At 40.1% G+C, this 27516-nt stretch overlaps 1 protein-coding gene across 2 annotated transcripts in view; it reads left to right on the top strand.

Annotated features, from left to right (window-relative positions):
* The window catches only part of PXDNL (peroxidasin like), a 508264-nt gene that overhangs the window by 133459 nt on the left and 347289 nt on the right, over nt 1–27516 (top strand). Inside the window, exon 1 of one of the 2 annotated variants that reach the window (XM_050801784.1) lies at nt 6701–7052. The exons of the other annotated variant lie outside the window; for it this stretch is intronic. The gene's annotated coding sequence lies outside the window, so the exon portion shown is untranslated. Of the gene's footprint in view, nt 1–6700; nt 7053–27516 lie in introns of those variants that run through there. 2 annotated transcript variants of the gene reach the window in all.

Here is a 27516-nt window from a genome sequence, read left to right on the forward strand (position 1 = left end):
TTAGTCAATGGGAAGAACTTCTGAAATTTGAATGTCTAAATTGATGCTAAAACGTATCATGTTACTTATACTCCTTATGTAATATTCATTAATTCATTGAATATTTGTTGCTGTGGGTACTCCTTTAAAAATGTAATAGGAAACATAACAGATAACACAAAAACATAACAATATGCCAACACTATTGATAAATAATATAGCAATAAAAGGAAAAAATGGATTCAAGAAGTTGGGAGACAACATGTTAATTAGTGTGTATGAATAAAGGAGATGAGCTTCTGAGACTTTAAGAGGAAGGCAGATTTGATGAGTTCTTTGAAGCCAACTTTTGTTTTAAGCACCACAGTGCCTATGTGTATATGTGTGTATGTAGGTAAACGAAGAAGGGGTTGAAATTGAAGAGGATAGGGAAGAATTCAGAGTGTAGAAAATGATATTAGCCCTGATCCAGAGAATGTTAAGTGACAGCAGAGTTCCCAGAGAGGCTAAGTAGGCAGTGGTGAGACTAGGAGAGCCCAGCTATGTGGGGCTAAATTAGTGATTTTCAGGGAGATGGTTTTACTTGTGAGGGCTTTGCCAAATGTGGGGCTATGATGCTGGTTGCCGTAGTAATTGGGGAACATGAACTGGCATTTGAAGAATGAAGTTGTAGCCTGTTAGACAACCTGTATTATGTGGGACAGACCTAATTGGTAAAGAACTTTCCCATGTCCTCAACTTCCAAAATTTCCCAGCAGACATTAATCTAGGTGAAAAACTGTGCATAATAATCTGAGCCCAGAGCCCACCTGCATTTTACATGAGGTTTCTAGTAGAGTTGACAGAGAGTGGTGATAACTATAATAAGAATAGGAAGGGAAGAGAATAAAAGCAGCACAGTGAAACACAGTGGTTTGTGCCAATGACCATAACAAACAAACAAAAGTTGTCTGAATTTGTTTTCTATTGCTGAATAACACTGAATGCTTGCCAACAATATCCATTTATTAGTTCCCAGTCTGCCAGTCAGCTGTCTGGGCATCCCATGGCTAGGTTCTTGCTCAGGGTCTCCCACAGCTGAGATCATGTCAGCTTGGACTGCTGTTTCATCTGAGGCTGGGGTTCTTTGCAGGCCATGCAGGCTGTTGGCAAAATTAACTTCCTTGTAGTCATAGGGCTGAGGTCCTGTTTCCTGACTGTCATCTGGGGACCATTCTTAGCTCTTAGTGATTGCCCGCTGCTCTCTTCCAAGTGGCTTTCTCTACAAAATGTCCATTTGCTCCTTTAAGACCAGCAAGAGAATGTCTGTGTTGCTTCAAATCTCTGACTTTTCCTCTGACCTCTGGACTCAGACTTAAAGAGCTCGTGTAATTAAGTCAGGCCCACCTGAATGATCTCCCTTTTCATTAAATCAAAGTCAACTGATTAGTAACCTTAATCACATTTCCAAAATTCCTTTTGCATGTAACAGTATAATCACACAGTGATATCCCATCATTTTCACAGACTCTGCCCACACTGAATGGAAGGGAATTATACAAGCATATGCAGTGTGTAAAATGGAGTTGGGTTCTGGGCTTAGATCATTATGCACAGGTTTTCCACCTAGATTATTGTCTGCTGGGAAATTTTGAAAGTTGAGGATATGGGAATCTTGAGGGCTATCCTGGAATTATGCCTTTTACACTGTCTAGAAGCAGCTAGAATACTTCGTGCGGGGACCCTTATGTTCATGGTGACAATGGAATACTTGATCTGACCTGGTAAATCCTAGTCTTAATTTTTGCTTTGGCCTTGACAGTGGATCAGTTGCAAAGACATTATGTGAGGTCTGTGAGTTGGACACAATGACTGCTCCTTTCCTGTTATAAATCATTATAGATATTTTATAAGCCTGTGGATGCAAGTACTAGCAGCCATAAAACCAAACTCAGCTTTGATTTACTGCTCTCTAGGTGGAAACACATAGCATAGATATTGGTGTCCTATTGTAGTAATTCTGAACTGCTAATTTAAACTGGCTAATTTGTCAAGTGTAATTTTCTTTTATACATTCTTTTATTCAATCTGGAGGTTTTGACATGTAAATGGATAGGAGGGAAAGGGGCAGAAAATCCATTTTGGAACACTTAAGGTAAGAACAACATATTCGAGGGGGAAGAGGAAAGTGAACCTTGAAATCCAATTGTGCTTTCTGCCTTCCTCCTTGCTACACTCGAGCTGTTTGCCTACACATCAGTCTTGCATGCCTTGGAATCTCTGCCTCTTTTCTTATAGTCCTGCTAAAACTCAGTACAGCCTGAAAGCATGGTCTATCATGAAGCTTTTTTGTTCAGGGAATTTAGGGGAGCTTAGAGGAGAAGACAAGACAAAAATACCTCTGAGGGGAGCTTCTTCTTTGCTCCAGGATCTTACTTATGAACAAAATTTTAAGTGTAGGATACCACATTGCTAATTCCAGGGGCAATGTTGTATAGCAGATCTCTGGATCTCTTCCATCTTGAATAATTGAGACTTTATGCCTGTTTCTGACTAATTCCCCATTCCCCTCTCCCCAATATCAAATAAGGGATTATTTAGGAGATTTTATAACTCAGTAGTTAAAAAAAAAGCAAAAATCCAATTTTTAAAATAGGCTAAAGACTTGAATGATTTCTCCAAAGAAGACATACAAATAGCCAATAGGCAGATGAAAATTGCTTAATGTCACTAATCATTAGGGAAATGCAAATCAAAGCCACAATGAGGTATTGCCTCAATTGATACCAAATGAGGTATCAATTGGTGTGAGGTGTTACCTCACTGTGGCTTTGATTTGCATTTCTAACAGGCATATATATATATATATATATGACAATACGTGTTAGTAAGGATGTGGAGAAATTGGAACCTTTGTACACTGTTGGTTGGAATGCAAAATGGTGCAGCCACCATGGAAAACAGTATGGAGATTCCTCAAAAAATTAAAAATAAAACTACCATATGATCCAAAAATTCCACTTCTGAATATTTATCCAAAAGATTGAAACTAGGATCTCAAAGAGATATTAGCTTTCTGGTGGTTCCTTAATTGTAGGATTGGCAGCACCTGGGAACTTGTTAGAAATGGAAATTCCCAGCCTCCCACTGCAGCACTACTACTTCATCAACCTCTGGGGTGGAGCCCAGCAATCCCTTCTTAACAAGCCCTTCGGGAAATGCTGATGAACTCTGGACTGAGAACCACTGCTCTAGTCAAATCATACAACTTGCTCTCTCTCTTGTATAGTTGTATCTGTATCATTTGTTTCTCTACTCTGTCTCTGAGCTGCTTCTTACTGAAAAAGCAATGAACAATATTATACACATTTCTAAGAAAAGACTATTTGGGTTAACAAAGGCAAGCTTGATTGCAGCTAAAGAGGAGGTAGGTTAGGGGAGAGTAAGTGGCATGATGCTGTCGCAGATGTGCAGCCCAGTCATTCAGCAGCAAACAGGTTAAGGACAGAGCTATGCGTGAACAGAGGGCCCTGAACACATACATAGAGTTGCTCATTCTCCAAGCATGTGGACACCGCACCAATTACAAGGGCCCCTCACCCCCTTCAAAGAGTTTCTCAGCACTCTCAGGAGGAGATGAGGCAAAAGACTTGCTAGAAGCTTCTTAGTGTCATTGCCTATTCTCTTTTGGTTTTTAATATTTGAACAATGCAATGGTAGACACTAGCCCTCGGTAGCAAACATATCCAGAAAATGCCAACTGTTTTTTTGGCAGCCCTTTCAAATAAAAATTCACTGGCTGGGACTTTTCTTTATAAAACTCTGAGCAGGTAAGATCATATTTAAAATATTCTATACAGATCATTTTATGGTCTTTGTGATGTTCAATATGTAATAGCTGGGTTTTTGTTTTGTTTTTTTTGTTTTCTTTTTTTAACCATAGCATTTATATAACATAATTTGCTAACTGTATTTTAGCACTGGCACGTACTTTTCTACTTTATAACTTTTCATATTTTAAAATATTTTTACAATGAGCATATACTAATGCATTATGAAAGATATCTTAAATGTGATCTTAGCCTATCTGCTGTCATTTGTATGATAGATTTATACAGATTTCATAATGAAGAGCATTGAGTGTACTCATGCCCAGTGGAAACATAGTGCCCGCTGAGAGATGGAGTCTCAGTGGTTGCTGTGTGCAGACCATGTGCTGCAAATATGGCATTGCACATATGTTGAAAAAATGCTTCAAAACTGCAGTAAAGCCATAGTTTCTATTTACAAGTTGGATTATTTTGAAAACGCTAGTGTTCTTTTCGATTAATGTCACAACCTCGTGACAATATTGTTGTCCATGGCCATATGCTAGACATTTCCTGAGACAGTGTGGGAGTGCCCTAAGAGGGCAGCAGGGCTTGAGACACACGCCAGGGCCTGGGTGACTCTGCAGCCCTGCTTACCTGCAGAGCTGCAGCAGCGTGTGGGCTGAGGGCCCCAGGGCCCTTGCCCAGGAAAACCAGAGGATGCATGTAGGCTCCTCCAGGGAACCTCAAGAGTGAATACATACCAGGGAGCCAGATACCCATTTTTGATTCTTTGGGACCAGAAGAGGGAGAGAAAGTTCAGAGAGAAATGCACAAATAATTCTGGAATTGGTACTGATAGGTGAGGTGGGGTGGGGTGTGGAAGGAAGAGGTAAAACAATGATGAAGAGCAGTTCTCTTATGGGGACTTCTGGAGGGTGACTGGTGGTGTTGGGGGCTGGGATCTTGGGGATGGGAGGGTTTGTGTCTGGCCTATGAAATCTGAAGAAACCTCCTTCTTCCCTTGTTTTCCTGTGTTCTTACAAAGAGTTTGCTCCATTGAGTGGGTCTGCTCCACGCATGCTCAGGTCCACTGGAAAAGGTGCACTGGAAAAGGTGCACCGGAAAAGGTGCACCAGTCCTGTATCGAATCGACAGCCTTAAGATCCCCTTCTGGCTCTGGGGGTGACAGTTAGCTCTCTCTTCTGGACAAAAAACCACATGTGTCTGGACGAAAATACCACAACATGTCCCACTGACTTTTCTGGGCAAATTCCAAAACCCTGGTCTTCTAGGGTTCAGTTAGTTCTAGAAATGTGGTGTGAGGGGAAATTCCATACTAAAATAGCACCATCTCCTACTGATTAGATGAATGTGTTCTACCTCATTAAGTCCCTTAATCACGTATCTTCACAACAGTCCTATGAGACAGAAACAATTTGATGAGAAAATTGGGCGCGGGGACGCTAAAATCCTGCCCAGGATCACACAGCGAGCAAGCAGCAGTCCTACATGGGAGATTCGCTGCCCAGCCACCCGGCTGCAGGACGCCCGTGGTCACTGCTGTGGCCTCGCACCTCCGTGAGATGACAAGAAGGCACCAAAGATTTACTGGCATTTTTTTCCCCACTCAATAAAAGTAAATTTGTGTTTGCACTAGGACTTAGTTTCACTACCAAAAAAGCATTGTTTTTGAAAATGTGTGTATATGTAATCAGTTTATTTTAAACACACATATATACGGTTAAATATATCAAGAAAACAATGTTTTTTTCTCTGTAATACACCTTCATTTATGAAATTGTCACTGGAAGATGCCTGTGCACTATTAGATATAAACTTCATTGTCAAAGCACTCATGAAAACTCTGGAAAATTCAAGAAACAGTCAAGCAAAAGTATCACTCCTACTTTCCCGTGTTTTGAAGAAGACAACTCTATTTCACACCTCAAGAGCCTCTTCCCAAGCCACATGCACACCACATGCAGGCACCACACAGACACCTGGCCTTTGGTGAAACCATTTCTGCCCAGGCAGTGACTCTCCATTGTGGATAAGATGAGATTACAGTGCTAGGTCATCAGCACGAGCCTCGAGACTTGGACGCTCCATCATAAATGGGAAGGAAACCGTCAGAGTTTATTGTAAATGAAGAGAAAGTGAATATTTTCAAGCATAAATCAAAGTATAAGTGATAGGAATAGAAGTAGCCTGTGAACTTTATAGTGTCTCATTCACATACAAGTTTCAGGGAATAACTTAAAATTAAATGAAACGATTCTTTGCAGCTAATGAACATGTGTCCCGGGAGAGAGTTATGAGTGTACAAACAGGGACAACTTTGGCCCTTTCACGAAGCATCCTGACTCTGGTGAAGTTGTTCTGATGGGATGGATAACTGGTTAGTGCTTAGCTTCCTGAAGGCGATGCTTATTCATGAAATGAGCACTTATCAGGCCATTGTTCTGTGCAAGGTAAGGGCATTCAACTACCAGGCTTTGAAGTTCTATCAAAGTGTTCACAACACTGCACTACATGCCAAATTGTCCCTCTGGAAGTCAAAGCATGAAGCCCAAATGCAAAGCAAAATATCTAGTCCCTGACTCCTCAGGAATGACATTAAATAAAAGGGATGCATGTAGATCCAAGGATGGGCATAAAGTCATACTACTACTAATAGTAGATATAAATTATTGAGCATGATGTGTCAGTCACTTAATGTCAGCAATCTCTGTATTCTCCACCCCTGATTTAGCAAATCCTACTCCTATTTACAAATGATATGTTAAGTAATTTGTTCAAGGTTGCACAAGACCTATGACTGACCTAAGGTGTTTTAGGTAATCTATATGCATCATAATATCTCATGGAATCCCTGTTTGTAGATAAGAAGACTGGGGCTTAAGGGATTTATGCAAATTACCTGATGTCATAATACTATAGTGTGAGGCCTAAACTTCTGAGCAGGTTTCTCTGTCCAATATGTGTGTACTCTTTCCACTGTAACAGCCCGTTTCCCAGGCTTCAAAATAAAGAGGATGCATTGTCTAGCCTAAATAAATGTTCAGCTAAAAGGAAGGAAGGAATGCTTATAACTTCAGAGTGGGAAAAGTGCCAGTTTTTTCCTCTGCATTACCTCGATCATAGGATTGCATCCACCTGAGTTCTTGGGACTATTTGCTTATATGTTTTTTCTGCCAAACCAGATTCTCTGAAGCCATTGTCTTCAAAGATTCGTGTCTCACTCATTGTTTCTCCAGAATTTAGAACAACGTCAGGCATATGGTAGGTATGAAACAAATGTTGATAGATTGAGTTTGGTTTTATGTAGTCAAAACAATCCAGTTAAAATAAGTAGTAATTGTTAAATCAATGTCAGATTCTATTTTTTAATGTTAAATTCTACAGAGTACCTTTGGGACATACAAAATAGGTGTGGGCTAAATGCGTAAGTAACCACTTACAACATGACGAGCAGGTGCTATGCTTTAAGCGTTTCAGTGATCTCCACTGAAGAAACAAGTCTGAGAACTGATGATACTAAGATACCCAAGAATGCAATTCTCCTTCAAGTTGGGTTCTTGAAGATCCACCATATGCCTCCTACTTCTCCTTATACTGAGGAGAGCCAGAGCGTGTCCGGACAAATGCTTCAAGAATAATGTTTTATGCGGGAATGGAGATCCAAAGAGATCCTTCTTCATACACGATATTCTTTGAGCAACATGCCTTCTCTTTACAAGAGGTTTTATGAGAAAATCTTTATGGCCCTTCTTAGTTATGTGATTTTTAAGCCCTGCAAACTCTTTATGGTTATTGAGCACATACTCCAGGAATTCATCATGGCCTTTCTGAGGAAGGAAGCCCTGTTCCTAGTAGCGGTATTAGCTGGAACCCAGCTATCCTTAAGGTTTAGTGCCAGATCCTTGAGTTTCCATGTTTACTTTCATTGTGGAATGATAAATAAATTAGTGTGCTTTTAGAAAAGTTATAAATTATCCAAAGATTTTATTTTGGGAAAAGATTTTATATGAAGTAGTATATGTCTATTTAGAAGAAACCACCATTCTACATTATGTTTTAGCCTATTTCCTAAGTAAAAGCCATCTGTTTTAGAAATAGTGACTTCAAAATAGTTGTTATTTACTCATTTATTTTTAACTTTTTAACACCTAAGTCCATTAATTAATACCGGAGCTATCAGTTCTGTTGCATACTGGAAACATAGCACAAAATGATGTTTTATAAGCAAGGCTCTCAGATAACTGTGGATTGAGTCATTTTATGCACTGGAACTGGTCAGTCACTGTGTGATCAAGAAAGTCTTTAGGTTTTAACTAGGTTAGCACTCTAAATCCTCATCAGACAATTTGAGAAATTTCTCTTCCCCTGAATGGAGTAGACGAATACATTTTTTTTTTCTGTTGCTTTAAGCAGCAGAGAATAATGATTTGGTCGATGATAGGAAACGTTTGTAATATATCACACAGATTATCCATCTATGTCAAAGAATAATCAGGAGATCATGTGATAATGGCCAAGAGGTATGCAGGGTGATGAGAGGCTTTTATGCGAGGCTCTGAACAACGGAAACTTACTCAACTAGTTGGCAACAAAAATGCTTACTAAGTATTTTTCTCCACTTCACCAAAACAAATGGGAAAAGTAATTGGAAACAAAGCGAAGGCTCTGGGAGTAGGCTTTCATCTTCTAAATTAGAGCTTCGAGCAAACAATCCTGTTTGAATCCTGCAGCTACTGCAACTGGAACTGTTTTGGCTTGATGATTCAGTTAAGAGGATAAGCTTCTGTGCTCTCTGGTTCCTTTTTCTTTGTATCGCGACCCATTTCAGGAGCCGATTCCCACCTGGAATGCTACTCGCAGCCCTGAGGTGTTTATTCCTGGGTTGCCTGAAAAATTTTTTGACAGGGTTACTTATTGATCTTCTTTTTCATTAATCAAATAACATTTATTACTTGGCCAAGGGATATATGACACTGAGCTGGATAATATATAGTGATGAGGAAAGAATATGAAAATGAACCTATCCTAATTATTCAAAAAACTAATTGTGATAGAAGAGCTGGAGGCATTTGGCAAGAGATACATTATTTCCACGTGGTTTGGTAATTCTACACCAGATAGGAGCAGCTCGACAGTTCTGGTGGAGAACAGGATAGGGAGGGCTGGTGGTCAAAGTGAGTCCAGCCAGACATGGTGGCTCACGCCTGTAATCCTAGTACTTTGGGAGGCCAGGGTGGGCAGATCACTTAAGGTCACGAGTTCGAGACCAGCCTGGAAAGCATGGTGAACCCTCATCTCTACTAAAAATATGAAAATTAGCCAGGTACAGTGCTATGCACCTGTAATTCTAGCTACTCGGGAGGCTGAGGCAGGAGAATTGCTTGAACCCAGCAAGCAGAGGTTGTGGTGAGCCGAGATTGTGCTACTGCACTCCAGCCTGGGCAACAGGGCAAGATTCCATCTCAAAAAAAAGAAAAAACAATAGAAAGGTGAGTCCATCCTAGGAGAACCACAGAGAAAATGGACACTCATCAGAGAGCAAATGGCCAGCATAGGTGAAGGCACCAAAGGGTTTAGAAGATGAAGTGGAGCATTCTTCAGAGGTAAAGATAACAACGTCAGTAACAGAGTCAACAACAATCTGAGTAATAAGGCATGTTTACTGGGGACTTACCATCTATATCTATTCTTCCATGTGATTATCTTAACCCTGTTATAAGGAGGAACAAAGGCTTAGAGCTGTTAGTAACTTGCTCCAAACACAGATTATTGAATATTATGCAATGGATGACCAGATAAGAATTGTAAGAGATGTAATGGGTTAACAATCTTTATACGTGACTTTTAGAAAGTCTTCTTTCTGTATTGACTGAAGTGGAGCTCCCTTGCAGCAGGAAAACCATTGAAGGGTGTCGTTGTTTGTGCTGCTGTAACAGATTATGAGTCTGGGCAATTTCTTTTTTTTTTTTTCTTTTTTCTTCTAGTTGTTTTTTTTTTTTTTTTTTTTTTTTTTTTTTGAGACGGAGTCTTGCTCTGTCACCCAGGCTGGAGTGCAGTGGTGTGATCTCGGCTTACTGCAACCTCTGCCTCCCAGGTTTGAGTGATTCTCCTGCCTCAGCCTCCCAAGTAGCTGGGACTACAGGTGTGTGCCAACACACCCATCTAATTTATGTATTTTTAGTAGAGACAGAGTTTCACCATATTGGTCAGGCTGGTCTTGAACTCCTGACCTCATGATTTGCCCGCCTCAGCTTCCCAAAGTGCTGGGATTACAGTGTTAGCCACCGTGCCTGGCCGAGTCTGGGCAGTTTCTACAGGACAGGAATTTATGTCTCACAGTTCTGGAAGTCTGGGATCAAAGGGCTGGCAGGTTTGGTTGTCCAATGAGGGATGCTGTCTGCTTCCAAAGTGGTGCCTTGTTGCTATGTCTGCTGGAGGGAAGGAATGCTATATCCTCAGGTTGCCGGAGGTGGAAAAGCAAGTGAATCCAATGCTGCAGGAAGCCTCTTTTATAAGAGCCTTAATCTCATCTACAAAAGAGAAGCTTCTGTGGCCTAATCACCTCTTAAAGGCCCTACTTGTTAATACCATCACATTGGCAACATCTGAATTTTGGAGGGGAGACATTCAGATCATCGCCAAGGGGAGCATCAGTGCTCCAAATGGAGAAATGACCAGTGTTTGTAAGAGCAAGTGAGTGACAAGGGTATGGAACAGGTGCATTGAAGAAGTAGGAGAGTGCTTAGCAAATGATGGGCCATATAGAATAAATGGCAGGTAATAGCTCAGAGCTAGTTCTCAGTTTCCCAAGGACTCATGGACCATTTCTACTAGAGAAGGACTTCCAGGTCATCGAATCAAGGAATCTAAGTCAGGAAAAATAATGTAATTTTTCCACAATCTAACAAAGGGTAGGAGAGCGTTAACTAAACACTTTGGAATGAGACAAATCTGGACGTGAAACCACGCTTGGTTTGTGCTTGGGCAAGTTAATATTCAGTTACATTTTATATAAAATAGGAGCGGCATGCCAGTCTAACATGGCAAAGTGTAAGAAGGCTGCACAGCGCCCACGGGGCAGTCGCTTTTGCTGCCGTGATGGATACAGCAGGACCAGGAGCCAAACCCCTGACGCTCAGGTCCATGCTCCTCAGCACAGAAAGTTGCCCCAATAGCCACACCAATGCTACTTGGAATTTCAGAGCAAGGACTTTCATCCAGGCTAAATTCATGATATAATCCATTTCAGTGTGCTGCTTTCCCTAGAGAACTTATAATTCAATCATAGTCACTTATGTTAAGTGAACAATACAAAACTCCTGAGTCCGAGGTTGTCTGAAGGAAGCAATCTGCAAGAAGTTTCTCTTTCCAAAGTCATGGCATCTAATTATTTCCGGCATTCTCCTTTATGCTCGATTCAAGGCAGTCAATTTGCCATTATTTCCTTTACATTTCAGTTAACGAGTGCTGAGGGATTCCAGCTCCCAGGGCTATTCAGCTTGAGTCATCGAATCCATCTCGGCACCAGTCAGCCTGAGTTTCATGCGTCACTGAACAGATTCACAAAGCCACAATGCAATCTTTTTGTCTTTTTAGGATATGTAATAGAGTGCCTTCTCAGCAATAGTTGGAGGAAAAGAGGCAATGACTTAAATCCTGCTCCTAGTACATAGGAAATAGAAGAAAAATGTATGTAATTCAGAGGTGCGGAGTATTAAAGAGATGAAATGGCATTTCTGAAATTAAATGGTTGATAACCATTGGAAGCAAGAAAATACATGTAGGGCCAATAAACTCAATGCAGCTTCAAGTTTTGAGTCTTATTGTTTTAACCAATGCATTTAAAAATAGCCTCTTAAGTTCCTATTTAAGTCTTCAGGGATTTTTTTTTTTTTAATTTTATTTGGCATCTGTGACCTGGTGGCATGCCTTAATTAAATATGAAAAAAGTTATGCCCACATCCAAAAACCTATAAAAGGCTAAATTTTAAGTCTAAATTCCTGAAGGGCTGATGTTTTTCTGTTCATCCTCTCCATATTTAACTCAACTATGTAGAGAGGCAGAGCTTTTGCATTCTTGGGTTTCTAATCTTGGTTTGCACAGTTAAGGGATTATATATTATTTGCATTAAAAGGATCAAAAAAGTTAAAAACATCTGTTAATTGATTTTTCTTTATGCTATTCCAGTTGGGTCATCATTTAGTCTTTATCAAAATGCCCACAGTCAAGGACATTGCTTGCTTCTCAAGGTCATTCACTTTCCTGATTTAGAAACTTAAAATGTTTATTCAGTTGAAATCTGTCTCCCAACAGCTGGTGATCTTTCTTATCTTTTTGGAGGAACCCTATAAGTATATATTTTTTGGTAACTCATGTAGTTTGAACTTATAGAAGAAGTATTTTTTTGTTGTTGTTTTTGTTTTTCTTTTTTTTAATTATACTTTAAGTTCTAGGGTACATATGCACAATGTGCAGGTTTGTTGCATATATATATAACACACATGTGCCATGTTGGTCTGCTGCACCCATTAACTTATCATTTACATTACGTAGATCTCCTAATGCTATCCCTCCCCACTCCCTCCACACCACGACAGGCCCCCAGTCTGTGATGTTTCCTTTCCTGTGTCCAAGTGTTCTCATTGTTTAATTCCCACCTATGAGTGAGAACACGCGGTGTTTGGTTTTTTGTCCTTGCAATAGTTTGCTGAGAATGATGGTTTCCAGCTGCATCCATGTCCCTACAAAGGACACGAACTCATCCTTTTTTATGGCTGCATAGTATTCCATGGTGTATATGTGCCAGTCAGTCAGTGATGGACATTTGGGTTGGTTCCAAGTCTTTGCTATTGTGAATAGTGCTGCAATAAACATACATGTGCATGTGTCTTTATAGCAGCATGATTTATAATCCTTTGGGTATATACCCAGTAATGAGATGGCTGGGTCAAATGGTATTACTAGTTCTAGATCCTTGAGGAATTGCCACACTGTTTTCCACAATGGTTGAACGAGTTTACAGTCCCACCAACAGTGTAAAAGTGTTCCTATGTCTCCACATCCTCTCCAGCACCTGTTGTTTCCTGACTTTTTAATGATTGCCATTCTAACTGGTGTGAGATGGTATCTCATTGTGGTTTTGGTTTGTATTTCTCTGATGGCGAGTGATGATGAGCACTTTTTCATGTGTCTGTTGGCTATATGAATGTCTTCTTTTGAGAAGTGTCTGTTCATATCCTTTGCCCACTTTTTGATGGGGTTGTTTTTTTCTTGTAAATTTGTTTGAGTTCTTTATAGGTTCTGGATATTAGCCCTTTGTCAGATGAGTAGATTGCAAAAATTTTCTCCCATTTTGTAGGTTGCCTGTTCACTCTGATGGTAGTTTCTTTTGCTGTGCAGAAGCTCTTCAGTTTAATTAGATCCCATTTGTAAATTTTGGCTTTTGTTGCCATTGCTTTTGGTGTTTTAGACATGAAGTCCTTGCCCATGCCTATGTCCTGAATGGTATTGCTTGGTTTTCTTCTAGGGTTTTTATGGTTTTAGGTCTGACATTTAAGGCTTTAATCCATCTTGAATTGTTTTTTGTATAAGGTGTAAGGAAGGGATCCAGTTTCAGCATTCTACATATGGCTAGCCAGTTTTCCCAGCACCATTTATTAAACACGGAATATTTCTCCATTTCTTGTTTTTGTCAGGTTTGTCAAAGATCAGGTGGTTGTAGATGTGTGATATTATTTCTGAGGGCTCTGTTCTGTTCCATTTGTCTATATCTCTGTTTTGGTATCTGTACCATGCTGTTTTGGTTACTGTAGCCTTGTAGTATAGTTTGAAGTCAGGTTACATGATGCCTCCTGCTTTGTTCTTTTGGCTTTGGATTATCTTGGCAATGCAGGCTCTTTTTCATTTCCATATGAACTTTAAAGTAGTTTTTTCCAATTCTGTGAAGAAAGTCATTGGCACCTTGATGGGGATGGCATTGAATCTACAAATTACTTTGGGCAGTATGGCCATTTTCACAATATTGATTATTCCTATCCATGAGCATGGAATGTTCTTCCATTTGTTTGTGTCCTCTTTTATTTCAGTGAGCAGTGGTTTGTAGTTCTCCTTGAAGAGGTCCTTCACATCCCTTGTATGTTGCTTTCCCAGGTATTTTATTCTCCTTGAAGCAATTGTGAATGGGAGTTCACTCATGATTTAGCTCTCTGTTTGTCTGTTATTGGTGTACAGTAATGGTTGTGATTTTTGCCCATTGATTTTGTATCCTGAGACTTTGCTGAAGTTGCTTATCAGCTTAAGGAGATTTGGGACTGAGATGATGGGGTTTTCTAAATATACAATCATGTCATCTGCAAACAGGGACAATTTGACTTCCTCTTTTCCTAATTGAATACTCTTTAATTCTTTCTCCTGCCTGATTTCCCTGGCCAGAACTTCCAACACTATGTTGAATAGGAGTGGTGAGAGAGGGCATCCCCGTCTTTTGCCGTTTTCAAAGGGAATGCTTCCAGTTTTTGCCCATTCAGTATGATATTGGCTGTGGGTTTGTCATAAATAGCTTTTATTATTTTGAGATACATTCCATCAATACTGAATTTATTGAGAGTTTTTAGCATGAAGAGCTGTTGGACTTAGTCAAAGACCTTTTCTGCATGTATTGAGATAATCATGTTTTTTTTTTTTCTCTTTAGTTCTGTTTATATGATGGATTGCTTTTATTGATTTGTGCACATTGAACCAGCCTTGCATCCCACGGATGAAGCCAACTTGATCGTGGTGGATAAGCTTTTTGATGTGCTGCTGGATTTTGTTTGCCAGTATTTTATTGAGGATTTTTGTATTGATGTTCATCAGGGATATTGGTCTAAAATTCTCTTTTTTGTGTGTGTCTCTGCCAGGCTTTGGTATCAGGATGATATTGGCCTCATAAAATGAGTTAGGGAGGATTCCCTCTTTTTCTATTGATTGGAATAGTTTCAGAAGGAATGGTACCATCTCCTCCTTGTACTTCTGGTAGAATTCGGCTGTGAATCCCTCTGATCCTAGACTTTTTTTCGTTGGTAGGCTATTAATTGTTGCCTCAATTTCAGAACCTGTTATTGGTCTATTCAGGGATTCAACTTCTTCCTGGTTTAGTCTTGGGAGGGTGTATGTGTCCAGGAATTTATCCATTTCTTCTAGATTGTCTAGTTTATTTGTGTAGAGGTGTTTATAGTATTCTCTGATGGTAGTTTGTATTTCTGTGGGGTCAGTGGTGATATCCCCTTTATCATTTTTTATTGCATCTGTTTGATTCTTCTCTCTTCTCTTCTTTATTTGTCTTGCTAGCAGTCTATCAATTTTGTTGATCTTTTCAAAAACCAGCTCGTGGATTCATTGATTTTTTGGAGGGTTTTTTTGTGTCTCTATCTCCTCCAGTTCTGCTCTGATCTTAGTTATTTCTTGCCTTCTGCTAGCTTTCAAATGTGTTTGCTCTTTCTTCTCCAGTTCTTTTAATTGTGATGTTAGGGTGTCAATTTTAGATCTCTCCTGCTTTCTCTTGTGGGTGTTTAGTGCTATAAATTTCCCTCTACCCACTGCTTTAAATGTGTCCCAGAGACTCTGGTGTATTGTGTCTTTGTTCTCATTGATTTCAAGGAACATCTGTATTTCTGCCTTCATTTCGTTATGTACCCACTAGTCATTCAGGAGCAGGTTCTTCAGTTTCCATGCAGTTGAGTGGTTTTGAGTGAGTTTCTTAATCCTGAGTTCTAATTTGGTTACAATGTGGTCTGAGAGACAGTTTGTTATAATTTCTGTTCTTTTACATTTACTGAGGAGTGCTTTATTTCCAACTATGTGGTCAATTTTGGAATAAGTGCGATGTGGTGCTAAGAAGAATGTATATTCTGTTGATTTGGGGTGCAGAGTTCTGTCGATGTCTATTAGGTCTGCTTGGTGCAGAGCTGAGTTCAATTCCTGGATATGCTTGTTAACTTTCTGTCTCATTGATCTGTCTAATGTTGACAGTGGGGTGTTAAAGTCTCCCATTATTATTGTGTGGGAGTCTAAGTCTTTTTGTAGGTCTCTAAGGACTTGCTTTATGAATCTGGGTTCTCCTGTATTGGGTGCATATATATTTAGGATAGTTAGTTCTTCTTGTTGAATTGATCCCTTTACCATTATGTAATGGCCTTCTTTTTCTCTTTTGATCTTTGTTGGTTTAAAGTCTGTTTTATCAGAGACTAGGATTGCAACCGCTGCCTTTTTTTGTTTGTTTGTTTTCCATTTGCTTGGTAGATCTTCCTCCATCCCTTTATTTTGAGCCTATATGTCTCTCTGCACATGAGATGGGTCTCCTGAATACAGCACGCTGATGGGTCTTGACTCTTTATCCAATTTGCCAGTCTGTGTCTTTTAATTGGAGCATTTAGCCCATTTACATTTAAGGTTAATATTTTTATGTGTGAATTTGATCGTGTCATTATGATATTAACTGGTTATTTTGCCCGTTAGTTGATGCAGTTTCTTCCTAGTATCAATGGTCTTTAAAATTTGGCATGTTTTTGCAGTGGCTGGTACCGGTTGTTCCTTTTCATGTTGAGTGTTTCCTTCAGGAGTTCTTGTAGGGCAGGCCTGGTGGTGACAAAATCTCTAAGCATTTGCTTGTCTGTAAAGGATTTTATTTCTCCTTCACTTATGAAGCTTAGTTTTGCTGGACAGAAAATCTGGGTTGAAAATTCTTTTCTTTAAGAATGTTGATTATTGGCCCCCACTCTCTTCTGGCTTGTAGAGTTTCTGCTGAGAAATCTGCTGTTAGTCTGATGGGCTTCCCTTTGTGGTAACCCGACCTTTCTCTCTGGCTGCCCTTAACATTTTTTCCTTCATTTCAACTTTGGTGAATCTGACAATTATGTGTCATGGAGTTGCTCTTCTCAAGCAGTATCTTTGTGACGTTCTCTGTATTTCCTGAATTTCATTGTTGGCCTGCCTTGCTAGGTTGGGGAAGTCTCCTGCATAATATTCAGCAGAGTGTTTTCCAACATGGTTCCATTCTCCCTGTCACTTTCAGATACACCAATCAGATGTAGATTTGTTCTTTTCACATAGACCCATATTTCTTGGAGGCTTTATTCATTTCTTTTTACTCTTTTTTGTCTAAACTTCTCTTCTCGCTTCATTTCATTCATTTGATCTTCAATCACTGATACCCTTTCTTCCAGTTGATCGAATCAGCCACTGAAGCTTGTGCATTCATCACGTAGTTCTCATGTCATGGTTTTCAACTCCATCAGGTCATTTAAGGACTTCTCTACACTGGTTATTCTAGTTAGCCATTCATCTAATCTTTTTTCAAGGTTTTTAGCTTCTTTGCAATGGGTTCCAACTTCTTTCTTCAGCTCGGAGAAGTTTGATTGTCTGAAGCCTTCTCTCAAATTGTCGAAGTCATTCTCTGTCCAGTTTTGTTCCATTGCTGACGAGGAGCTGCATTCCTTTGGAGTGGGAGAGGAGCTCTGAGTTTTAGATTTTTCAGCTTTTCTGCTCTTTTTTCCCCCATCTTTGTGGTTTTATCTCCCTTTGGTCTTTGATGATGGTGACATACAGTTGGGGTTTTGGTGTGGATATCCTTTCTGTTTGTTAGTTTTCCTTCTAACAGTCAGGACCCTCAGCTGCAGGTCTGTTGGAGTTTCCTGGAGGTCCACTTCAGACCCTGTTTGCCTGGGTATCAGCAGAGGAGGCTGTAGAGCAGTGAATATTGCTGAACAGCAGATGTTGTTGCCTGATCGTTCCTCTGGAAGTTTCATCTCAGAGGGGTACCCGGCCATGTGAGGTGTCAGTCTGCCCCTACTGGGGGGTGCCTCTCAGTTTGGCTACTCAGGGGTCAGGGACCCACTTGAGGAGGCAGTCTGTCTGTTCTCAGATCTCAAATTCCATGCTGGGAGAACCACTACTCTCTTCAAAGCTGTCAGACGGGGACATTTAAGTCTGCAGAGGTTTCTGCTGCCTTTTGTTTGGTTATGCCCTGCCCCAACAGGTGCAGTCTACAGATGCAGGCAGGCCTCCTTGAGCTGAGGTGGGCCCCACCCAGTTCGAGCTTCCTGGCTGCTTTGTTTACCTACTCAAGCCTCAGTAATGGCAGGCGCCCCTCCCCCAGCCTCGCTGCTGCCTTGCAGTTGGATCTCAGACTGCTGTGCTAGCAATGAGTGAGGCTCTATGGGCGTGGGACCCTCCAAGCCAGGTGTGAGATGTAATCTCTTGGTGTGCAGTTTGCTAAGACCATTGGAAAAGTGCAGTATTAGGGTGGGAATGACCCGATTTTCCAGGTGCCATCTGTCACAGCTTTCTTTGGCTAGGAAAGGGAATTCCCTGACCCCTTGTGCTTCCCGGGTGAGGCGATGCCTCGCCCTGCTTCGGCTCACTCTCAGTGGGTTGCACCCACTGTCCTGCACCCAGTGTCCGACAAGTCCCAGTGAGATGAACTCAGTACCTCAGTTAGAAATGCAGAAATCACCTATCTTCTGCATCACTCACGCTGGGAGCTGTAGACTGGAGCTGTTCCTATTCAGCTCTCTTGGAACCATCCCCAAGAAGTGTTTGTTTATTGTATAAAGTTTGGAAAATGTAACAAAGAATAAAAAAGAAAATGAAAGTCGCCCATATTTCTACCCTGCAGCAATAGTCACTATTAGCATTTAGTATCTTTTCTTGTAGGTTTTCCTGTATGTGCTTGTAAACACATTCAGCTGTGAAATTGTAATTGAACTCTGGCTTGATACACTATTTTCAGAACTACATTCTATGTTGTGAACATTTCCCCACATCATTAAATATTGATGTACCATAATTTATTTATCATTCTCTGTTTGTTGGTCACTTAGTTCAATTAAACATATATGTGTAAGACTTGGAATTTCTATACTTTCTAATATTTGAAGAGAGTGAGTGCGTATTTCTCATCTTTCAAAGTTCAACACCCCTCAGTTTTTTTCAATCGTTTCTCCTCTAATATGGTTTATCTGCATTCCACCATCTGAATTTATTTCTCCTGAATTTAATCCTGTTTTCTTGTAAGTTTCACCCACAACTGAAGAATTTCAGAGAAAATCAGGAATATATATTTTTAAAATTGGTGAATTTTCTTCTATAGTCTAATAGTACAATATTATATTTTCTTAGTTATTTTCATTGACTAATACTGGCTAATACTAGCTTTCCATGGAACTAATTATTTTTAGTTTATAGAACCTCAGGGAGTACCTAGTGTCTAGTCCTTAAAAGCACTAATTTATAATATAAATTAAGTCCCAAAGTTATTTCTCCTCACCCTAGACTTATATAATATGCTATTTGCAATGACAAGAACATTTATTTCTTTTGTATTTCTTTTATATTTAAAATGTGCCATGATTCCAACAGCGACTTAGAGTATGACTCTAATAGGCACCATATGACCTTTCCCCAAAAGCTTCAGGTTATTTGTAATTTTGACATTTCCTTCTCTACTATTCTCCTTTTCATTAATACGATGTTGAACTTAGCAGAAACGAAGCCATAGGATTCCAGCACTCTTGTAGAAATCGCCTTCTAATGTGAAATTAATCCATTCATCCTGCAGCTATGGATCAACTTCTCACAACATTTCCACCTGGTCCTTGTGAGATAATTTACTTAAAGCCACTTCTATTATGTTTGCTGCATTAGTCAGTTTCCAAGATTCTGTTCAACAATGATTTGAGGCCAGGCATGGTGGCTCATGCCTCTAATCCCAGCACTTTGGCAGGCTGAGGTTAGGTGGATCACTTGAGGTCAGGAGTTCAAGACCCCCCTGGCCAACATGACGAAACCCTGTCTGTAATAAAAATACAAAAATTAGCTGGGTGTGGTGGTATGCACCTGTAATCCCAGCTACTTGGGAGGCTGAGGCACAAGAATTACTTGAATCTGGGAGGCGAAGTTTGCCGTGAGCTGAGATGGCACCACTGCACTCCAGCCTGGGTGACAAAGTGAGACTCTGTCTCGAAAAAATAATGATTTGACTTGCAATAGTTAATTTATTCTTGATGAAACCATGCTAATTCTTGGTAATCATTATTTAAAATATGTGCTCGTTAACCTTCTTCAAATAACTCAAATTTGTCTACTCATTCTGAAATGTTCATGACTACTACACACTGGTGAGTGTGCGATAGGGAGGAGATGGAGAGAAAGTGAGTGTGCAGTGTTCTGACACGTGGTGAAGTTAGTGAGAATGGAGGTTCAGGGCAATTTGGGATAAAGGAGAGGGGAGTGAAGGTCTGTAAGTGATCAAGTGTTTGGCAGAGCCTGCTGGGAGCTGGTCTGGGGCCACAGTCCTGGGGGAGTAGTCTGGAGAGACAGGGGCCTGGGGCTACGGAGAACAGTTCCACTTAATTTCTGGTTTTCCTTCTGGTTTACTGTAAGTAAACTCTGAAAATAAAATTCGTAGATTATTTGAAAAATGATGGTGGTGGTAGAGTGTATAATTTTTTTCTACTCTGGAGAAAACTCAACCCTTTATTTTTTAAATAGATTTTGTAAAAAGTGAAAAATTATAGACGTCTCTGTTGCTGTTATTTCTGGAAGACCACAAAAGGAGAAAACTTCCCAGGTTGTATTAGCTTCTAATTCCAAAGAAGGAAGACGCTATAAAATTTTTGTTTGGGGCAAATGAATTTCAAGTACCATGCACAACTGCTGTTTTTCTCTCTGCATGAATATGTGTATTTGTGTACCCACGAAAACATTGGTTCTTTCCAGTCACCAGCTTCAATTGCAATCGAATGGAATACTGTCTGTCAATCTCTTCCAAATAAGGATATACAGCAAAATTCATACTATTTCAAGTCAAGTCTTCCAAATAAGAATATACCACAAAATTCATACTATTTCAAGTCAAGTCACACAACAATTGTTTCTTGGCTAACATAAATGATCTTTACAAAGGTTTTGCTTATTCTTTGAACCCAATACTTGGTTTAAAGTCTTATTTTTCTTAGTTTTGTTTCATTTTGAAGTTTCTTAAGATGTCTCAATAGAATTTTGAGTCATGGCATTCTACTTTATGCATGGCAATGAAAAGATATTGGTAAGAATTATTAAGCTAACACAGACTAATGGCGATTTTATAATTTTATACGTAATTGTTAGATTTTCCAGGAGTGCCACTTAGTACAGAGCCAAATACAGCTCCTCTTTTCCTCATTGGGGGACACGTTAGTTTCTAGATGTTAAAGAGAGTTGCTAGTGTCATGCAGTGGGTTAACAAATCTCATTGTAAAATCTAGTGATCTTTCTACTGCATCACATTTTATCAGCAATGAAAAATTTTAAAATGATAAATAAAAAGTTGGAGATACAGTCATGTGCCACATAATGATGTTATGGTTAACGATGAGCCACATATGATGGTGGTCCCATAAGATTATAATATCATATTTTTATTATACCTTTTCTATGTTTAGACACACAAATAGTTACCATTGCATTACAATTGCCTACAATGTTCAGTACAGTAACATGCTGCACAGGTGTGTAGCCTAGGAGCAACAGAGTACAGCCTATACACTATATAGTTTGTGTGTGTACTAGGCTCTGCCATGTGTAGGTTTGTGTGAATGCACTCTGTGATCTTTGTGCAAGGACAAAGTCATCTAACAAGACATTTCTATGAATGTATAACCATCATTAAGTCAGGCATGATTGTATTCTCTTCATGTAATTCTTCCATCCAAAGCAAGAAATCTTGTGTGTGTGTGTGTGTGTGTGTGTGTGTGAGATGGAATTTCGCTGGTTGCTCAGACTGGAGTGCAATGGCGTGGTCTCGGCTCATTGCAACCTCTGCCGCCTGGGTTCAAGCAATTCTCCTTCCTCAGCTGCCCAAGTAGCTGGGATTACAGGTGTGCACCACCACAACCGGCTATATTTTTATATTTTTAGTAGAGACGGGGTTTCACTGTATTGCCCAGGCTGGTCTAGAACTCCTGACCTCAAGTGATCTGCCCACCTTGGCCTCCCAAAGTACTGAGATTACAGGTGTGAGCCACCGTGCCCAGCCTGAAGCAAGAAATCTTCATAATGGTATTACTTCATTGTTCACAATTTGTTGAATTAGTGAACATATGGAAAGATGGAGTATATTTATATTCTTAAGGTGTTCATGGAGTTATTTTTTTAAAATGTGTGTGAAAAAAGTACAATTTTATAAATGATTAAGAAATCCCATCCATTAGATTAACGTGTCTTTGTTTTGGATTCCAGGGGTCAGGGAAGCTTGGCTAAATTTAATTCTGCCCAGCATGGACATTTTGCTTTTGATAGTCATTTTCTAATCCTTGGCTAATTAAATCAGGATTTCCATCTAACTTTTAGAGTGTGTGTTGTGTGTATGTGTATGCCCATATATGTGGTAAATTCCTGCCAATCTGTAGCCCATATGAAACCCTGAAATGACACCTCCAAAGTCTGACCAACCAACCATCTCTTAATCAAGAGACTAACGGATGCCTTAAATTACAAATTGGCCAGGAGGTTGGAAATGTTTCCAAAACCTAAGTAAGCAATTATAATTATTCCGTCATTGCAGTCATACAATAAAACTGCTGACTAGAAACTACAATGAATTGTACAGTATTCCTTCACTCATTATAATATATTCTGAAAGTAGGTCATAACAGAAGTTTTTTTTTTTTTTTTTTTCAGTTACTAGAAGTAAATAATAATGTGCTCTAATGGAATATCACTTTAATCAAAGTCAGAAGACTTAAAGTCTAGTTCTCTTTTTGATCCTAGTTAATTCCGTGAACTTTTCTACACTATATTTCCTCATTTAAAAAGTCTGAATCAAAATAATTGATTAACAACATTTCTTTCAGCATAATGTTGAAATAATTGTTTTTAGTTCACCTGAGGAAGAAAATAAGTTGATATTTTAATATATTCATTCATTATTATTCATTAATTCAGATTTATTTATCATAGAATTTCTGAGTGACTTCAGTATGCAAGCTACTGTGTTATTTATTTTTAATAATATTTATTTTAATTAACATTTGTTTTCTCCAAAGAGCCTACATCCATCCATCCATGCACTTGTCCACCCATCCATCCATCTATCATTTGTCAACAAATGGTTTTTGATCAGTTATTATATGCAAGAACATTTAAAAGTTTATGGACCTTCTGACTAGCTAATATTTCCATAAATTTCTGGAATATTTGACAAAAATATATTAAAGTATTTACTACACATATCACCTAAAGGAAGAATAATTTTTTGAAAAGATGGTATTGTTTAATATACTATTTGAATTTTTAGTAATATTGATAATGATGCCAGAATTGTGTATGTAAATGGGATATGGAGAATATTATGTGATATGAATTATGACTGGATCCTCTGAACTGAAATACAGAACCAGCAGTCATATACATTTGTACAGACATGTTGTAGACCCTGCTGAAACCATAAGTTAAACAAAATCTTTCTCGTAAGAGTGCTTTTCTCCTTTCAGCCTTTTGTCTTATTACCATGATCCTGTCAGAGATATCTGGTGGCCAGGCACGGTGGCTCATGCCTGTAATCCCGGGACTTTCAGAGGCTGAGGCGGGCAGATCACTTGAGATCAGGGGTTTGAGACCAGCCTGGCCAGCATGGTGAAACACCATCTCTACTAAAAATATAGAAATTAGCTGGGCGTGGTGGCGCTCACCTGTAGTTCCAGCTACTCAGGAGGCTGAGGCAGGAGAATTGCTTGAACCCAGGAGGCAGAGGATGCAGTGAGCTGAGATAGCGCCACTGCATGCCAGCCTGGGCAACAGAGTGAGACTCCATCTAAAAAAACAAACAAAAAAAAAAAAAAAGAGAGAGAGAGAGAAAGAAGCCTTGGATTATGGTAAATATTTGTGGAAGAGGAAGAATAACATTCACCAAAATACTCGACTGGTCGGTTCTTCTTTTAAATGGCTACACTGGTGATAAACTTTCTGGGGCTGGCACAAGAATTCCTCACCTGTGAAATCAGAAATGGTGAGTCCCGTGTCTCCTCAACCCGTGCTCAGCCATGTTGCAGGCGAGTTCAGTGTCAGCTGACATTTCACACAGGATGATTTTCAGGCATGGAATGCAGATGGAAGCAGATTCGTGAAAACTCATTTCTGACCTTTAAAACAAAAGGTTTTTGCCATGGAATGAGCAAACGTGATGTAATTGTATACTAGAGGCTAATTCAAAGCATGTCTCTAGTGCAAATGGATTCAGAAAAAGCAGCCCCCTCCTTGTGTGTTTTTAGCAAGAAGAACTGAAGCTGTACTTCCAAACAGCTCTGCTGTGAATAGCCCTTAGCTCTTGCGGTCACATTCTTGGCACAGTGATTTCTCTGGGTCGCTATCTAGTTCTATAGTGTAGCGAGGTCGTAGACATTTATGTATTTGGCATCCATAGCTCTTTGGATGAAAAGTTCTTGCTGATCTCACTGTAGGGAAAATGACAACACAAAAATACTGTTGCAGTAAACCAGCCATGAAAAATATCAAATTGGTGAAGAAAAGGGGGCAACCATTTTTGTGTAAGTAGTAGATAAATACATTTTGTGCAGTTTTCACCACGTGTAAAGTTAGTAGAGCTAACATGGAGGGTTGAGAAAGAAAAGCACTCTGTTTTTGGAAAAGGTACATTTTGTTGGAACTTCAAGGAGTGTAAAACATTCATTCATTCATCTTTTTGTTGAATGAACACAGTGACTTGGGGCCATGCTCTGTAGGCACAGAAGCTGTGGGCTGTCGGGGCACTTACAGAATAGCAGCCAAGGGAGGGGCTAGCAAGCCGGGGGCATAATCAGGCTTTCTTATCAGATTCAAGGCTTTATGGAAGAGATTGTGATTGAGCAGAATTTTTGAAGATGGATGGATATTTTCTAACATTGGATGATGAGAATGAATTCTAGAAAGAAATTGGATGAGATGATGATGAGTATGACACATCCTGCAGTGTGCTGGGGTGCGAAGCACTGGGCTGGGCTTATGCACAGGGTATCAGAGGCAAGCCTAAGGGAGGGAAACAGAGAAAATCGGGGTGGGTCTCAGACCACACAGGCCACTACGGTTGGGCTCTGCTGGTGATGGAAATCCATGTCTGGAAGGATTTTAAACTGGGAGAATTAAAATAAATCGACAGAAAAACCAACATAGTTTGCTTTCCTATGAAGACCCCCACAGCTACATGCAAGAGGGGCATATAGAGTGCAGGAGAATGGCCCATCAAGACAGTGATGATGTGGGCATGGGACTTCACTTGGGAAGTGCAGAGAACTTCGTAGCTGCATGAACGTGTAGAGTCAGAAAGAATGGGTGGCTCCTAGGACTCTGATTTTATGTCTGGGCTGAGAATAGAAAAATAGTGAGAAGAGGAGAAGAGGAGCATTTTTTTAAGACTTTGGGCAAAGTTGAGAGGTATCTCTGGTAACCCATTTATTAGAGAGGTCAAATGGGTAGATTAATGTCAAGTACGAAGGGCATGGTCAATAAGAGAAAGGGAAAGATTTGGTTTGTGTGTATGTATATGTATATATACATGTATATATGTACATGTATCTCTTTAAGTATAGACACACACTTATGCTTCCTCATGTGTATACTTTCTGCTTACTTACTTATATATAGCTGCATGGAAACCAAAGAGTGGATGGAATTGCTAAAGGAAGGTCAAGGGAGGAGAGAAGAGGGTTCATACAGAGGCAGGCAGAAGAACATGGTCTGGAAAAAGAGTCTGAGACAGACTGTTTAAAGAGAAAGGAGAAGATCAAGGGTAGCTTAAAGAGGAAGAGAGCTAACATGATCCGATGCCACCGAAAGATCAAGGAAAATGATGCCTCCAGTTCACTGACTTTGCGTCAAGAATTCAGAGGTGATCTAGGCTGGGATGATTTGAATGAAGTGATAAAGGAGGAGGTTAGCTTGCAGTGGGTTGAAGAAGAAGAAATGCAACAAAATTGCTAAATATTTTTTCGGTTGTTATCATTGGTATCCAAATATCGGTGTAAGAGATAGAGCAAAAATGTTAAATAATTCACTAAAATTTTGACAGACAAATATAGTTTCCTAAAAGAACATTGCATAGTTGACAGTTCCAGACTATTGCAAAATCCACTGTCTCTGTCAGCTTCCTCACATCATCACAGGAATGAAGTGGTTGGTGTATGGAGATTTGAGTTTTGTGGTGTACGGTACACATTTCCCAACACTCAGGCAGATCTGCACAGAACCACAAGTGACAGTGACCGGCTTGGCTAGCCTTGTAGAGGAATGTACATTCTGTTAACTGGAGTTTTCTTTTCTTTAAACAATTGGTTTTGAATTGGAAGGAAAGAATACTTTGAATTTTTCCAATTATTAGCCATAAGTGATTCATTCACTAACAATATTATTATTGCTATGATTTTGGTTCTATACTCTGTGTCAGTATTTATGCTTTATTTTCCATATAAAGAAGATAGTTAGACATTTCCCTGCTCTTCAGGAGCTCTCAGTTTGGCTGTGTTGGGTGGGAACAGAGACAGTTATGAGACAATGACACCATGGTGTTTAAAATGTTCTAAAAGCAGTGTCTGTATTGATATTGGTCATGTCATGACTACAAGCACTTATTAGCCACTATTCTAAATGCTCTGGATAAATCCTCACGTTTAGTACTGAGCATCATTATGCTCATTTTCAGATAAGGAGTCCTGAGAGTGTGTGGGCCTATCCAAGCCGCCGGGCTCAAGGGTGGCCAGGGAGACCCACTGCAGGTTCGCTTCCCTGGCTGAAGCCTGCACTCCCAACCACTGCGCTAACTGCCTCCATTGCAAAGGCCTTAGGGGAGCACAGGGGTTCCCAGAGCGCAGTTGTCAGGGAATGTCTTTCTAAGGAAAGGAAGGGTGAATTTGAAATCCACATTCCAGTGTGGCAGCCAGTCCTGGCATCAGCAGCAAGAGGCACCCAAGCAGATGGTGCAGCTGGCAGGGCAGCTGCCACCACTGTGCTTCTCCTGATCTCCTGCGCGGGTGCTCCCTGGGAGGTGTGCTGCCCTCGACTTCACCACGGATGTGGGAAGGAGAGAAGAAAGGCAAGGGCATTCCAGGAAGAGGAACCACATGTGCACCTGCATAGAGCTGGAAAACAGTATGACCAGGCTGTGATGAGCAGGTTCAGTGTGACTGGGAGGGCTGGGGGAGGCCAGGGTGTGAAGATGGGTGACAGCCACGCAGACAGGCTCAGCTTCATCCACAGTGGGACCACAGAGCACCTGGGAGCGCATCTCACTCCTGCCAAGTCCCAGGTTGCTATATAAATGGTCAAGAACCAGGCTGGGAGAATGTGTCTGACTCCCCCAGAGCCAAGCAGCAGCTGAGCAGTAGGAGACAGGAAGGACAATCAAGGCAAATATAATGCCGGATAAAGATATAACCAAGTCTGATCTCAGTGATTCCATCATTTTCTGTCTTCATGCTGTGTTTATTGGCTCATGTGCAAATGTGCTGGTATTGTCTAGTGAGATCCAGTAATGCCAGTTTGTCTTCCCAGGCACACAGGCATTTGGAGGAGCCGCATTTAACATGGTGTGTGGGGCACAGAAACAGTGGAAATCATTGCATAATGTAACAATGATCCTAAAACTGAATTATGTTAATTCATTTGAAAAGTTAAATCTTACTACTTTTAAACTCACTTTCTCCGGAATGACAAAGTTAG

This window comes from Macaca thibetana, chromosome 8 (assembly GCF_024542745.1).
Source record: "Macaca thibetana thibetana isolate TM-01 chromosome 8, ASM2454274v1, whole genome shotgun sequence".
Classification (NCBI taxonomy): Eukaryota; Metazoa; Chordata; class Mammalia; order Primates; family Cercopithecidae; genus Macaca; species Macaca thibetana.